Consider the following 16,573-nt stretch of genomic DNA (forward strand, 5'->3'; position numbering starts at 1 on the left):
TGCGACAACCACAGGGGAATATTACTACTGTCCATTGCCGGCAAGATATTGGCACGGGTGCTGCTAAACTGTCTCATTAATCATCTTGATCAGAGAGTCACTGTGGATTTCGGGCTGGGAGAAGTACGGCGGACATGATCTTTGCTGCTCGTCAGCTTCAAGAAAAGGCGCAGGAACAACACCAAGCACTGAACACAACCTTTATCGACCTGAGTCGCGAGGAGTCGCGATGAGCTGTGGAAGATAATGGCGAAGTTCGGCTGCCCTCCAGCCTTCGTTAATATGGTGCAACAATTCCACGGTGGTAGGATGACTCGGGTCCTTGATGACGGAGAAATGTCCAGAAATTTTCCAGTCCTTGCGCCCACGCTATTCTCTATAATTTTCCCGACAATTTTATCAGATACATTCTCGCTAGACGACCTTGGCATAGATACGCTATCGCACAGATGGCAAGTTGTACAACTCAAGACGCCCCAAGGCGACCACTAAATGCAGTTACAGCACTCTTCGTGACCCCCTTTTCGCAGACGACTGTGCGTAAATACAATCAGTGGTGATAAGATGCAACAATGTATGGGCAAATTTTCTACTGCTTGTGATATCTTCGGTTTCAGAATAAGGACTAAGAAAACAGGAGTCATGTGTCAGCCTCATCCGGGTGTCCTATATTCTGAACCAAATATAGCATAAGTCAAGGGCACAAAACTACATGCAGTCGAAAACTTAACATATCTTGGCAGTTCCCTATCACAATATGTACTTAATGACGACAAGTCAATAAACGCATAGCTAAAGCCAGCACTACATTTAGGAGGCTACATCCTACTGTATGGGACAGAAGAGGTATCTTGGCCACAACTAAACTCAAAGTGTATACGGCAGTGAAACATGGACTGTTTACAGTAGACATGCAAGGAAGCTGAACCATTTCCACACCAAAAGCCTCAGAAAGATTCTTAATATCCGATGGCAAGAGAAGATCCCTGATACAGAAGTACTTGAGAGAGCCAATCTCCCCTCCATCCACACTGTACGCCGAAGAGTCAAGTTCGCTGGGCTTGCCATGTGTATCGGATGTCTGACACCAGAATTCCGAAGCAACTCCTCTACGTGGAATTAGCGTCTGGCAAGTGAACCGTTGGAGCTAGGTCAGAGAAAGCTCGACCGTACAGTCTGGCGTAGAACATCAAAACTGGATGTAGCATCTCAGAGGAGTCACGTATTCAATCTGCACAAGAAAAGCAAGCTGCAAGGAATGTTAGGGCAGACTATAGATGTCCAACCTGTGGACGTTATTTCCGTGCTCGAATCGGACTGAGCAGTCACCTCCGGACACACCGATTCCAATCAGCTTCGTTTAGCCCTGTTCATTGTCGACGACGACAGACGAACATTTATTACAGACGGATTGGAACAAAAGTTGCGAAAACTTACCGATGCCCTCTCCACACACATTGTAATTGACAGTTATAAATAGTACAATTGTTAAGAAAAAAAAAATGGAAGATATAAATTTCCATCAATGTAAAAAATTTTAAATATTTGATTTATGAAAGTAATTTTTATACATATCCAAAGAACCTCACTGAAGGATTTAGCGTCTTCTTTTAAATTCAATATGAGTATTCAACCTTACGAATAAAAAATCGAAATCGGAAGTTGCAAGGGGAAAATCGGATGACGCGCCACAAGTTTAAGTTTATCCCAAAATAGATCCGAGATGAGGGAACTGAACCATGACGATGTTTTGTGTGTAAAATACTCAATTTTCTATTACCGCTCGCGTGATAATTCGGAACCTTTATTGTCTTGGAATCTTTTTAAACATTTTGATATTTTATATTGTCTTTGTTGATGAATCTAAAGAGTTCCAGTCTCGAATTGTTTAATAAAGCAGATTGTTTCCCTCTAACAGGATGGGTGGACAATAACCGTGCAATAACTAGACATTTTCAATGTTATTACACACTTTTACTGGTTTACGCTAGTTTTAGTAGAAATCATATAGAGAAGTGGGATGGGTTTTCTGCGCAATAACAACGAGCATGTTGAGCATATATCAATGTTACAAGACATTTAGAACACGCTTCATTCGTTAACAGGTTTAACACCTCGGCCTACGGCGCCTGTGGTCAAACCTGTTAACTCATGAAAGTCGTGCTATAAATATAACATGGATTTCGTTTATGTAAACAAGAGACAGAGAGGAAAGGGCCTAGTACATAATGCATCCGTAATACTTCGAAACTTTGGGCTGAAATAACAGGGTAAATTTATTATGTTCTATTATTAATCGGTCTAGATGATCAGTATGTTGTATTATGGTTTCATCTTAAGGGTATGTGCATATAAACATACCCTATCAATATATCAATAGCTTCAAAGACACAACCTGAAAGTATTACAATTGGCATTGAGAACAATGACACTTCCTACTAATTACACCGAGGGAATTACAACCCATTTGTTTGAACGATTGAGTAGGTTTTTTTCAACAACTATTAGTATCATCAAAGCTATTTTGTCTTAAAAATATCATATACGCTTTTTAGTATATATTGAAATCGGGTGATGAGGCAAGAACATATTTGATCGATGGAAACTTTGAAAGGGATTCTTTTCATAACCGATTTCCCACGAGAGACACAATGTGTTTGATTCTGACTTTCAAAGAAAACTTCCAATCTGGTTTAAACTCATATAATATAATAAGTGAACGACAGCAACTACGACTACTTATTTCATTGTATTTCAAATAGAAACTTTAAATGTAGTAACTGGTAAAAATATCAGCTAATAGGCCAATTCTGGCGAATCTTTTAAAAAGGTTGCTTTTTTATAGTGTATAATATCGATAGTCTTGCACAACAAGCACATCATATTATATTAAGGATAGCTTTTTCGGGTGTGTGTATACGTATACTATAGTTAAGCTGTTTTTTTGTTTAATAATAATATTTTACTTTACACTGGCTGGTATAACCAGAATAATAAAGGAAATATAGGAAAATTAGCGTTATTCTTAATAGAGAAAGAAACGTGGTTCGATTTCACAAAAAAACATCCAACAAATTGGGTTGTCTCCCTTCAACTTCCGTGAAAAAAATGAGCTAAATACATACAACATTGACCAGGGTCTTGTCAGCATATGGACACCGGTACAATGGTCAGACACAAAGCTCAGTCAGGTAAGTATCAGCTGGACTAAAACTAGTAATAATTGCGGGTATCAATAGCAATTATCACGCTCCCTATTGCATGACAAATTGTATTGACATTTTGGTCCAGGACCGAGGAAGAGTGATTGAATTTAGTTTTTGGTGAATATTGGCAATTTTAAGAAGATGGGATAAGGGGGTAAACTGACATGTATAAGGGAATCACAAAATCTGAATGGCCAACCCCCTTCAAAATCTTTAATAGGATGATTGGGGCGTGTTGGTATAAATCTTTGTGGTTATAAAGATTAAGATCATTGAAATATAAAAATAAAAGTTAGATGGCTAGCAATCTAGTGTTAATTGTTAACGGTCATCAACAATCACCAATTATTACCATTTAGCAAGGATATCGGATACCATTTGTTTAGAAGAATTTCAACTTTGTAAACTTATCAAATAAAATCAGATTTTGATAATGATCTTGGACCATGTGTTATTCAATAATAGCAACATAGTGCATTACCATCAATATGAATACATCGACAACAGTATAGACCTTGCTTATGCCCATCTAAAAATGTCAAGAAGATAAAAAATAAAATTTCCATTACGTTTCTCCTTAGTCGACAATAAAAAAAAACACCGCATTTTAAATAAATATTAAAATTCGAAATTAAAGACCTTTAAATTGTGTAATTCGATATGTTCTTTCTAAAAAAGGAAATGGCTACAGTTTAGAGAACAACTTCGCAAAGTGTATTCATAAAAGACCTTGATGTCAGCATCAGTTTATCTCCCAAAAGACAGGCATATCTTAGACACCCATATCCCAGACAGTAAAGTAGAGGATTAATCAACACAATACCCATAGCTATAATGGAACAGTCACGCCTCGACCTCTAGCTTAAGGTTATGGTTTCGATTCCTGGTGTGAGCGTATGTGGCTTGGAGATAAGGACGACTTCCCAACCTCGTGGGTTTACTTCAGGTACTCTGGTTCCTTCCACAGGAAAGACCCCTGCGCGTGCGCTAAGTTAATAAAAATAAGACAACTTGTCTGCGAAATCACCTTCGGTGGAAGCGGACGTTAAACACTAAGTACAACACACAGATGCATTATGTCAGTATGGCTGGATTATGGAAAGTGGAATTTCTCACATCGAGGAAGGCACACCACAAGTCTTACTTGTTGGGTACCTCTGCAACAGTAACAAAGTTCGGCAGACTTGCACATACTGGTGATGCGTGGTCACTGGTAATCAGTGCACTACACAAGTCTACTATGTGTGTTATCATATGAAAGTGCTATCGAATTGAGTGTGCTATAATATTATATGTAATTTATCAACAATATCAATAAATGATTTATCTAGTATTTATGTTGTAATAAGTGAAAAACAATGTACAAAGTGTATATATTATATGTGACTGTTGCATAAAAAGTACAAATATATCTATATTTATCAACAAAGAATGTATAAAGTGTATATATCATATGTGACTGTTTTGTAAAAAGTACAAGAATATTTATATTTATCATCAATTTGATAAGTTAAATAGTTATGTCCACGTATATGTCAGTGCTATCATATTGTGTGATTTATCAACTATATCAATAAATGATTTATCTTGTATTTCTGTTGGACTGTTCTATCCCTGGGTCACCGATGCTCTCTGGTTAACACGTTCGGAACAGGGTAACGTCATATTGATTTATTAAAGTCTCTGGTCTTCATTTCAGGGATTTTTTATATACTGTGACACAATGAGAATACACCGAAATGTGATCTTTGGCGCAATACAAAAAGATTAAGAACATCCCATATAGGTTATAAAAACTTTATGGCGGTGGCTTTTTAAAATTAAAATCGGTGCACATTTTACAATCCATGTCTGCACTATAAAATCGTGTCGAGTCGACACAAACTACGACATTTCGGGACTGACATGTGGTTCAATTTTACTTCAATTATTCGGTTGCGAATAAGGGATTTAGCTGTGGAAAGAAACCAACTTTATTAGCCCAGTCAGAGCAGAACAGCAGGTCGTTAAACACTATTTCATTTCAGTTTCATTTCATTCCTTGTCACGTACAGGTACATGACTCAATGACAGAGCTTATGTCGTATATATGTTTATCCAGTGACCAAAGTTTGATAAGTCTAACCTTGTTATAGTGTATAATGAAGCCTGGCACTCACAGAAAAATAAACGATATAAAATCACACATCAAGGACAGCTTCCTATTTCCCCCCTTATCCCATGCTTTTGAAATTTTAAGTTTCGATTTTATTGGATCTTTTAGAACAGGTGAATTGTCCTTTAATTCTAATGAATTTTAATTTTATTTGAGGTTTGTCCGTTGGGAATTTTCTCAACTAAGGAACGAATTTTCAGAATAGTACAATAGTACAATGTAGTAGTTTCTAGTTGCACCCGTGCATGATGTAACCAAGTTGTCCATACAATTTCTTAATAAGTTATGTAAGCGAAAGTGTTTAAACTTTTACTCGTCATAGACGACACTCGTTCAACCATCCGATAATAAGTCAGGTTTCCTCTCTTCATGAGTTCACATTGACCCGTCAGATAATGTCAGACATGGTCAAAGCAAGCAACAAATAAAAGACACTTATTACCCTTTGAAATAAACACATTATGTTTTTTGTGGTGCAGGTGTTAATTTCTCAATCTGTGATTGATTGGATTGCATTCGGGTGGCATGCAGATCATATTTCATGAATGTTTGATAGAATGGATTTATGAAATAATCATAGGATTTTCCGGCCCCTTGTCAATCAAGGACAACGCATGGTTGTGTGGATAGGACGAAAACCCGAGGTCCCGTGTATACATTGTCTTGCACGTAAACAAACATTGACGGTTGGAATTGAATTGCTGTCCGGGCAAAATTTCCGCCATATCACACTGTATGGCAGTTGGTTGAGACAAATGGGGCGTTATTATCCCCATTTCGTTTATGCAAGCATTCGCATACCATTTAGACGAGTGTTCCGATTTCATTAGCCAAGTCGGTGCAGAATAGTATGACGTTAAATCCTATATCATTTCATTTAAGATGATTAACAACATTTTCCAACCAACCTTAATTCAACAAATATGTCCTGTTTTGGACTACCATCCATACTAAACACCTGGAAGCCAAATTTAGCACCGTCCATTAAAATGCTTTATCGGTCCAGAAGAAATAGTCGCCCGTTAATCAGCGAGTACCTCGTTATTTCTGAATTCAAGATAATGATGAAGGGACAGTACTATTATGCTTCGTCTCTGATGTCGACCAAATATTATTAATAAGCATGACTAGGGAAGTTGTTTGAATGGGGAAAACGGTAGCTAAGTATGAAAGACTATTATCAAGAAAGCGATTGCGGCGAACTCTACTTTGATTCTCCGCGAAGACTCCCCACAAAGAATGAATTAATTTAACTCCTTCTGGAAGAAAACCAGTCGCGTTTTAGATTCTTTAATGTATCCAAATTGAATTACATAATTAACTGAAAACTAGCTGTATAATGAACCACAGATATTTTATCAGTCGCAATACAGTTACGCTGTCGTAAATTATACGATGTGCTGGTGTTCCATTTTTATATTAAATATTTCAGGATTAAAATGTGATTAGGATTAGGTATTAATACGTAGTAGCATTATATCAGGTAAACAATTCTTTTATAATTATTAATATAAAGGTACAGACAAGTTTGTAAACCATGTGAACTCCACGGGTGAGAAGTGAGCACACTGACTCGGGCGGCACCTCTTCTGTTTATTTATTATTTACAATGTACATATTCAATGTTTATGTAAACCGGGGTCACGGTGGTTTAAGACGCTGGCTCGCTAGACTGGAGATCATGAGTTCGATCCCTACATTGGTAGAGAAAGTTCATCCAGATTTTCCTTTGTCAGTGATGCAGAACGAAGTCTTGACAACGACAGCTGTCTAGTCGTTCGGGTGTGACGTTAAACCGACCGAGGTCCCGTGTACACATTGGCGTGCACGTAAAAGATCTCTTGATAGTTGGAATTCGATATAAGAGTGGGCCGTAGTGCCGCTATCTGGGCAAAATTTCCCTCATCGGACACTGTATGGCGTATGACCGTCTTCATTAGCCCAGTTCGGAGCAAAACAGTAGGACGTTAAACCCCATTTCATTTCATGTTATATGGTATCTCGTCAAGCAAATGATAACACATTGATTAACTAAGTATGTACACAGACGAGAGCACCTTGCATCTTTATAAGTCGGTAAATGTTATTCCATGTGTAGTTTTTATTTAATAGCATTATGTATTGAATTAGCATTAGAGATAAACATTAGTTATATTTTCGGCTTGATTGAACATATCTTCTGATAATTGAAAAAAGTAGTAAGTGGTAAACTTTGTCGGCTATTTTAATTTGATAAGAGACAGAGACAGTGAGGTAACGTCCACTCGACACAAAGTCATTTCGGGGCTAACACATGGTTCAATATCATTTAAATAATTCGCTTGGGTACAGGGATCTTTAGCAATGGCGGTGGAGGTTGAGTTGGGGGCTAGGACCCGGAGAAAAGCCACTAGCTTAGAGAGGCGAACCTACTCCTCTTCACATACAAGCTGGGAACTGAAACTACTCCAGTTGACAGATCGTAAGATCTTAAGCTATAGTCTCCATGTGTTAGGAAGGGGATTAGTGAATGTACGTGCGAAACGAGGCGCAAAATATTTTACATTTTCTGTACATTTGAAATATATATATTGCAATCACATTCAAATGATTTTATTAACATTTTTGTATAGAGAAATTCAGCCATTAATATCCTCAGCAGTCAGAAGGGGTCAGTTCCAGTTTGCACAGGAAAAAAGTTGTATTTAAGTATATTAAGTTATATAGACAAAATGGCTTGTCTAAATATTTCAGCTAAACCCAATTTGCTGAACGGTGTTCATTGTTCTCATCTGTATAAATGCCGTGATAACCGCGAATACCACTTATCTCTAAAACGTATGCAGGCACAGTGTGGATAGATTATATATATATGGACACCGGTACAAAGTAATACGGAGCTTTATATGGATGCTAAGGTCTCTGATAATGGTTTCTAAGAGTCTTATCATGTATAATTTACCTGTTTGAATAATTAATTAAGTTATCTAGTGGCTCCTGTTTTCGGCGTTAGTGTTGCCCTTTAATAAAGGTAACAGCTACATCAACCATTGAATACGCCAGCCTATCCGAAAGGAAAACTTAAATTTTGAGCAAATTTGATAAGGATCTAGGATCCTTGAAGAAATCTGATCCCTAGAGTTCTTACCCTTATGGCCCCGTTTGAAAAAACCTGCTAAAATCTATAGCCTCTATCGCGTACTTGAGCTTTTGAGGGTGTGTGTCTATTCTTCCCGTTCAATCAAATCTCTCCCAAGTACATCAACATGACAGCCCTTCGTTTAATCTGGAATCTTCACTAAAACTTTGGACAATGATTTAAGGTATTAAAAACGGCGAAAGTATTGTTCGTCTCCAAGCAGTCTTGTTTACTTTGTAGCAGTTTTGATCGACTCGTTTGTTATGCAATTATTTTTCCTGCAATATTCTGCTATGCACTGGTTAATTGGGCGTAATAAATTTCGTGTGTCATGATGTAACGTTATGTAAACATATCTGGGGCTCTTTTTAAACCCGGATGATATTCTTACGCATTTAGGTATTGGTTGTATAATCGGACTATTGACCTGTCATATTTGGAAAAGAAATTGGTTTTCATTACATCAGTGTTTGAGTGGGATTAGGTCTAATCAAACGAAGCACTGCGAGGAGTATGACGCCTCCACTGCTTCCAAACAAACGTCTTGAAAACAAACTGCTAAAAGCTATAGCCTCTACGCGTTCGCGGGGTTTTCGACAAAGTGGGGATAACTCGGGAACGGAAGGCTGTGGATAATGAATATTGTCGATCACAAGGTTTTCGACAAACGGGGGATAACTCGGGAAAGGAAGGCTGTGGATAATGAATATCGACAGGGGTCTATGACCCAAATGCTTCAAACATGAAACATATCAATTAAGGCTATAGCTTTTATCGAGTTCACAAGGGTTTCGGAAAAGGGCACATAACTTCGAAACGGTTCATTCCTTTATGATCCCAATGCTTCCCACTACATTTAAAAAAATTTTGTTAAAAACTATACTATTCAAAAAAAGTAGGGGATATTTGATTTTTAAGTGTTATTAAAGTCACCTAATGAAACTGACGAAGAAATAAATGACAAAATGAAATGAAGTTCACATTCATCGATTTATTCCAAATGATCGTTAGACTAAGTAAGGCACAGACTGACCATTATAAGGGTAAAATGATAGCCGGGGTCAAACAGCAAAGTTACCACAGCATCACAACCAAGTCAGTAACGGGTAAATCCTCCTCTGTTTGCCAAACAAGCATTGATCCGACGTGGCATACTCCTAATGAGACGTCTAAGGTCATTTTGGTCCAGATTGTCCAATTCCTGTTGCAACGCAGCAGCAAGTTCTTGGACATTGGCAGGACGTTGTTGACGTTGACGTAACCTCTGTCCAAGCATGTCCCAGACATGCTCGATGGGGGAGAGGTCGGGACTCAGTGCTGGCCAAGGTAATATGGTGATGTTCTGTTGTTGGAGGTAACCTGTAACGATCCTGGCCCTGTGACATCTTGCGTTGTCATCCTGGAAGATGAAACGGCGGCCATGACGTCGTGCGAACGGCACAACATGGACTGCCAAGATGTCCCGGTAGTACTGGCCTGTAACACGCCCTGCAACAACATGTAAAGCCGTTCTTCCAGCAACAGTGATGCCTCCCCACACCATAACAGAACCACCCCCAAATCGATCATGTCTGATGACGTTAACGTCTTGGAAGCGCTCGTTTCGACGACGCCACACCCTCCTACGTCTGTCCAAAAAATCAACAGTGAACCTTGACTCATCTGAAAACATCACATTGCTCCAGCGTCGATTATCCCAGTGTTGACGATCCCTACACCAACGACGTCTTGCCTGAATGTGATGATCTCTCAAACAAGGGATCACGCGAGGACGTCGGGCGCGAAGGTGACCCCTATGCAGTCGATTCCGAATCGTCTGGCCACTCACTCTCACACCAGTGTCTGTTTGAAGACGAGCGCTGATCTGATTTGCTGTGATGACACGATTTCTCAAGGCCAAGGTACGGATAAATCGATCCTGGGCTTGAGTTGTCGCCCTTGGTCGACCTGAGCGTGGTCTGTCCTGTACAGATTGTGTATCACGGTATCTGGACCATAGCCTGCTTATGACAGACTGAGAAACATTCATCGTCCGCGCCACAACCGCCTGTGTTGTGCCGATCTGTAGCATGCCAAGGGCACGTAACCTTTCATTTTGGGTAAGCCGACGCATATCAAAATTTGTTTTCTGGTCACTAAAACAATTAAACTGATGTTTCCACCCTGGAATTCAATGCCACAATGACTGTAACATTCAAAGTCAGAGTCGTGCAAATCTTGGGTTGGACCCCCATGATGATCCCAAGCATCACCTGCATTCCATGCGGTAGCTATTGGTGCGTTTGGGCGTCACATGTAACTGGGAAATGTTTCTTCTGTTAGGTTCTATAGTGACTTTTTTCGTAGTCATTTGCATATTTTAGTATTATGCCCCCAAAATCAAATATCCCCTACTTTTTTTGAATAGTATATAACCTCTATTACGTTCACAAGGTTTTCGTAAAGGGGGAATAACTGTCTCAGAACGTTAAACATCGATAGGGTTCGTCCTCTGATAACCATGATGCTGCACGCCAAATTTGAAAAGAATCCGTCAAACACTCTAACCTCTCTCGCGTTCACAAACCAATTGTTGACGGACGGACCACGGGGCAGTCGGACAGCGACACGACACAAAGTAATCCGTCAAAAACTCTAGCCTCTCCTGTGTTCACAAGTCAATTGTTGACGGAAGGACCGCGGGACCAAAGAACACCAAATGTGAAAAGAATCCGCCGTCAATTGTTGACCGATGGACAGGGAGACGACATAATATCCCCCACTGAAATGCGGGCGTATAAAAAGTATCAGTTATATATTGTTACTTGTTAGTTTACAGAATACAAGCATTTTCTATGAGAGGGCATTTCGATAACTGCATATACTTGTATCGAATCAAAGTTTTGCTTGGACGAATTGTGTTTACTCACAAGTGTTTGATGACTAATTCCGGCTCACTTGTCAGACATTTGTGGGTTTTAGATTGAGAATGACCGGTAGAATGGGTAAATCACAGAAAACATGCAAAAATAAGACTCCGTTTTTGTTTTTAAAAATCAAAACAAAAATCACAATTTGTATGGCGCACGACGTGACCGCATCTTCTCCAACAGATGTTCTATTTCTAAAATTAAATAGTCTGCATTGAGGTTAAGATCGGTATATTATTGTGGCTGACTGGTATCATGACATTATAACCCGACACCACGACAACCCGATATCACGACATTTTTAAAACGACACAACGACATTTTTACACGCGTAAAAATGTCGGGTTGTCGTTGTGTCGTGATGTCGGGTTGTCGACTTTATTTATCAATGTTGAAGCGGCCATGAATAATAGAGCGCTATTCCTTGCCGAGATCAAGTCAGCCCTCACTATCACGACAACCCGACATCACGACATTTTTACGCGACAATACGACATTTTTACGCAAGATTACGACATTCTTAATGTCGTGGTGTCGGGTGAAAATGTCGTAGTGTCGGGTTAAAAATGTCGTGGTGTTGTGGTGTCGGGTCGTCGTGGTGTCGGGTTATAATGCCATGATGTCATGATATCGGGTTGTCGCCTTATGAAGGGCGACACCACGACATCACGACATGATACCAATCAGCCACCATAGTATATCGTTAGTTTTGTTTATTGTCTTAATATATAGTTTCTAGCGGAAATCTTGAGAGAAATAGCTCCATCTTTTCCCTGAGAGCGTTTCTCCATCATCACTGTATGTTGTAAACCACATACATTCAACTTCCATTCTATTGCAAGGCGTGCTATTTCGCGCGAAGCCCTGTTTGCGCCCTGTTCGTGCAATGTACATCCATAAGTAACGCGCTGTCTGCGCAATGCGCGGCCAAAATGGGCCGCATTGGTAAACATTGCGACTTGTTTCATCTTCTTGATCTCGCTTTATCTACGTACATCTTATCGAGGCCTTCATGTAATACCCTGCATATTTCGGCACTAATTTCGATTGGGTACAAGCCCAGCTTGCGAGCCTATCAGATTCCTCGATCGTCGCTAATACCAAGTCTCGCTAAAATGTCTACCTGTGATAATCGAGTTGCAAAGTTCAAGGTTCATTCTATGTCAAGGTTTCCGTGGAGGTCGCGACGTCACAACCTCTGATTGGACGCTACTGCTCATGTGTCTGTAGATAACATAGCTATAAGTTCGGGAATTGTAAAGTAAACAAGCAACGGCCAGATGTTGTTAAACTCGCAGTCGTTGCTTCAGGAACAAGTACTTGTTCACGCATTGAAACGCATCGAGTTCGCACAGTGTTCGCGGATGGTACACGCACATGGCACGAATATTGATGCGTGCTGAATTTATGAAAATTTCAAAATTGGACCTATGACATGGCACGCACGCACTCCCGCACCGTTCACCCACTCCTTACGCTTGTTGCCGAAGACTCCTATTCATTGACACGCCGAATTTCACGCCATTGGGGGGAACGAAAATCGTCAGGGTGGCTTTACACTAAATATATTTCTAATGGACGTAATTGCGCATTTATGTTACCGAGCTAATATGAACATGCTATTATTCTTCTTCAAAAACACATAATAGATTCTGAAATGCTTAAAAAATTAGATGTCATATGAAAAGAAATCTCCATGTACCTCATTAACGATCAATACGCTATATTAGATTCTTTTTCTGATATTTTATATTAGAGAAATGATAATTGGATTGTGATAATGGGACCTGCAATCAGTCTACCATTAACACAGGATTTTTCTATACCAAAAATAAGAAAACCAAACAAACATGCACGGCGATTGCGAAATCATTTACAATGCGACAATTCTCTTTAATTATAAAGTTCGAGGCTGAAAAGGACAAAAGCGGAAAATCATTCTACACCTACAAATAAGTAGCTACTTTTGTCACCTTTTCGAGAGTTGCGATATCTTTGGTATGTGTCCGTACCGTCGTGTCGAACTGTAAGCAAATTGAACATTCGACTAAATGTCTTGCGTTTGAAGTCTTACCCGATTCCCACTTGTGATGGCTAATCGTTCGAATAGGTCAAAAACAATAAGTTTTAGACCCTTTAGAGTAGCTAGGTCTCTAACTCAATATCATCCAAAACTTCGACATTGAAAACACGAATTAGTTGTCAATTTTAATCAACATTGGTGTTGTGATCTTACCTGGAAAAGATGGGCTTCTGATATCCAATATTTAAGATAAAATAAACATTTTGCGATTGGTACACGAATCGTGTACCATAATGCGTTTCAGCACAATTTGTAACAAAGTCATGTCAAACGGCGACCCCATATTCTTATCTGGAGAGCATGTGCAATAAATACTATCGGTGTAAACTGGAATAACCAGACGTTGGAGATTGCCATTTGATTGAGACTTCTGGCGTATTTCGTCGAACATAACTGCTTTGAAATTAAGAGTAAAAACAGAAACGATTGAATGTAAATCAGTTTATTTACATTCATATTACATTATTATATAAGTTGCGACCCATTTGTGTCAATTTGTAGATCCCAAATATTTGAGATTAAGCTCCTTTAAATACGATGTCGAAGGGTGCCATAAACAGGTATATACAATTCACTTTCTTTACACTGCCCCTAATCAAACAAAAGGTTTATGTTTGTGTCATTATCAGACTTTACCTGATTTCACGTTCGCTATCTAGGCCAATAACGGTACCCATTCTTAGAATCTGCCTCATTCTTAGAACAAAGGGTCTGTGTTCGTGTCAATATCATACTTGGCTGATTACACGTTATCTCTGCCAATAACGGTGTGCATTCTAGATTCGAACTACTCGTTCTTTGAACAAAAGGTTAGTATGCATGTTAATATCAGACTTTACCTTATTACACTTTCGAAAGTAAATTAGATTTTAAATTATAATCGGTACAATCTGATTAAAAACACTAGTCTGAAAGAGTTGTTATATATACGCCGCGTTTTGGTTGATTTGAGGGATTAGTGAATGAAACGGTCTGTTGCGGCGAGTTCTTGGCGCGCAACCATGGGTATCCCATTAGAAACGTCAACGATGGTTGGTGAATAAAATGTCTTACGTCATAGGGTCAAAAGCCGCTCGTATGACCCCTGACCCGACCTCCCACTAAAACCGGTCAGATCTTCACAATGACCATCGAAAGTATAAACCAGCGGCTACCAGGCAGGATACGCCCACATTTTCGAGAGATGGATAGAAAACAAGCTAAAACGAAAGTGATTTTGCCTACAATCAAGGGTCATAATTCAGGAAATTACAAATCGATATGCGCAAATATCGAAAGGAACCAGGATCTTTGAGTTATAAACTTACATTTCAAGTTTCAACAAAATCGGATAAAAATTGTGACCTCTACAGTGTTCACAAGCCAAAAACGTGATTTTTCTTATAATCAGGGGCCATAATCCATGAAGTTACGGTCCGATAGATGCCAATATTGAAAGGAACAAAATCGGATAAAAATTGTGACCTCTATAGGGTCCACAACCTTGATATACCATATTTTTACGCAATTTGAGTATGAGGGGCGGCCATTTTGTCTGTCAGTTTTGGGCCGATTTTCACGAAATCCAAACTCAGTCGTCCTTAGGGAGTAACGGTGATATAATAATACATTTTTTTAAATCAGATAAAAATTATGACCTCTATAGGGTCCACAAGCTAAAAACGCGATGTTTCATACAATCAGGGGCCATAATTCAGTAAGTTACGGTCCGATATGCGCGAATATCGAAAGGAACCAAGATTGTTGGGTTATAAACTTACATTTCAAGTTTCAACAAAATCGGATAAAAATTGTAACCTCTATAGGGTCCACAACCTTGATATACCATATTTTTACGCTATTTGAGAACGAAGGGCAGCCATTTTATCTGTCAGTGTTTGGCCGATTTTCACGAAATTCGAACTCAACCGTTCTTAGGGTTTAACGGTGATATAATAATGCGGTTTTTTTTTAAATCGGATAAAAATTATGACCTCTATATGGTCCACAAGCCAAAAAACGCGTTTTTACGTACAATCAGTTGCCATAATTCAGGAAGTTATGGTCCGAGATCTTTGGGTTATAAACTTCCATTTCAAGTTTCAACAAAATCGGATAAAAATTGTGACGTCTGCAGTGTTCACAAGCCAAAAACGTGATTTTTCGTACAATCAGGGGCCATAATCAATGAAGTTACGGTCCGATAGATGCCAATATTGAAAGGAACCGAGACCTGAGGGTTTTAAACCTATATTTCAAGTTTCATTGAAATCGGATAAAAATTGTGACCTGTAGACTGTTCACAAACAATTGTGGACGGACGGACGGACAGGGGCGACGACAATATACGTCCACATGAAAATGTGGGCGTATAAAAAACAACGAAACGAAATATAGATCTGTATTCTAATCAGATTACAATCTATAGACATTGGTTACTGTTGTTATCTTATCGTGAAAATACGGGAAGATTTTAAAATCAGTAGCCTACACAGCGTCGTGTACTCTGTGGATATAATGATTTCAAGCGCCAGTTGTAATGGCTGTTTAACGAACGGCAAAATACTAATAAAAAAACGTGCAGAATGGACTAAGCAAGGGCAAACGATTCTCGTTCAATTTGGACTATTTGCGTATTTCAACGAAGATTATTGGTTACAAATTCCACGAAATATTCAAAAACTGGGTGTAAAACACTGTATATACATTTATATTACATTAATATGTACTTTTATATCTAGTTGTTTCGTCTATTTTAAGGCTACAAAGAATAGAGCTATTCACCCTTTAACACAAATTTGCTGTTTGACCTCAACAAAATAACTTTATTTTTCTTTTATACCACGCTCTTCAAAAGAAGACTCGTATAAGCTAAATGGGTCCCAATAGGTCAGCAACTATAATCACCCAACGAGGAATTCCAGCGTCAAATTTAAATTTAAAGTGTTAGTTACTTCCCCAAATTATTCATGACTACAAGCCTCGCAAGCTCTGTGCAAAACACACTAAATCTGGGATTTCATGACATCACTTCTCTAGAAATAGGTTTTCAAATTATCGAAGCCATATTGAACTTTGTTTCCGGTAACTCTTGCGTTGTTTGAGTCCTCATCTTGTTGAAAA

The sequence above is a fragment of the Patella vulgata genome, chromosome 9 (assembly GCF_932274485.2).
Source record: "Patella vulgata chromosome 9, xgPatVulg1.2, whole genome shotgun sequence".
In the NCBI taxonomy this organism is placed as follows: domain Eukaryota; kingdom Metazoa; phylum Mollusca; class Gastropoda; family Patellidae; genus Patella; species Patella vulgata.